The 1,324-nt window shown below is 34.8% G+C and overlaps 1 protein-coding gene across 1 annotated transcript in view; it reads left to right on the forward strand.

Annotated features, from left to right (window-relative positions):
* The window catches only part of C5 (complement component 5), a 194,093-nt gene that overhangs the window by 127,219 nt on the left and 65,550 nt on the right, over nt 1–1,324 (forward strand). The gene's annotated exons all lie outside the window — the stretch shown is intronic.

Here is a 1,324-nt window from a genome sequence, read left to right on the forward strand (position 1 = left end):
ATAATGCCCTAAAATATAATACTTTTAGACTATTCTCTCCCCCATAGACTTCAATGCCGTAAACATATTTCATCCAGTTTTTCTCAGTCTTACCCCACCCCAATGCCAACCTCATTCTACAACAGTGGCACCATATAGCATTTGTCCCTTTGTGACTGAGATACCTCACTCAGCATAATAACTTGACAATTTTTAAGTTGCATATGAACTGACATACTATAGCATTGTTTTAAATCATCAATACATTTCTATAATGTCAAAATAAGCAACAAGAATATCTCTGACATCTCAGGGTGAGTGTCCATAAATTACCCTTCTTCAAATATGGTAACACTTTCCTCTTTCATTATTTTTAGTCATTTTGGCTTGAACTTTGGACATTTCTAGTGAAATCCTGCAGATGCTCTGAATTCTATTATATTCCTTTTTAGAGATGGGGCGGGGGTGTTAGTAGACAATTAACTTAATCCCAAACTCAGAAATCTCAGTCTGGTTTTGTTAGCCTTCTCTGAAACACTTGTAGTCTGTGTTGTTTCTGTGTAGTTCAGGAGTCAGCCAGATTAGAGCTAAATGTATACATAGTGATCAGAATGCCATCTCTAAAGCTCTTGCTTTCTGGGAATCACATTCTCACTCTTAGATGTGGTAGTTGAAGAACAAATTTTTCCTTCGACCCTTCAAATCAGTAAAATGGTAGGTTTCCACGGGGATTTAGCCTCCTAAAAGTGTAATGGTGTTAAAAAAAAAGAAAATTCACCCTGTGTTATTTCTTCCAAGTGTCTTTTCATTCTCTAGTTGTTTTTTCATTCTCTAGTAGTGTCTTTAAATAAATGGAAACACATATACAGTACAGTTATAGCTATTATTTATAGAACAGTTATCAAATAAGTGCTGCTCAACTGTTACTGAAGGTAAAACCATTGTCATAGTTTTATTTTTTAATTGATTTTTTAAAACTTTGCTATATATTTTTGTTAATATTCTATATAAATTTCAAAAGGCCCTTTTCCTTTCTAGTTTACTAATAGCTTTTATAAATATTTATGTTAATAAAATTGTCTCTTTTTTATGTATTTCTTCTCTCCCCACCCCCAATCCTACATCCCTGGGGATCACTGGCCTCAGGGGACAGACTAGATTTCTTTGACTTCTCCAGCTCCTGCTACAGCCACTCACCAGTGTTGTGTTTTTCAAGAAGATAGTTAAAAGGGAGAAAAAAGTTCCCATTTTTAAAAGATCTCTCAGAATTGTTGTTGTTGTTAAATGTCATCGAGTCGCTTGTGACTCATGTTGTTGTTGTTGTTATGTGCCGTCGAGTCATTTG

This window comes from Elephantulus edwardii, unplaced genomic scaffold (assembly GCF_000299155.1).
Source record: "Elephantulus edwardii isolate Elephantulus edwardi_28Jun2011 unplaced genomic scaffold, EleEdw1.0 scaffold00092, whole genome shotgun sequence".
In the NCBI taxonomy this organism is placed as follows: Eukaryota; Metazoa; Chordata; class Mammalia; order Macroscelidea; family Macroscelididae; genus Elephantulus; species Elephantulus edwardii.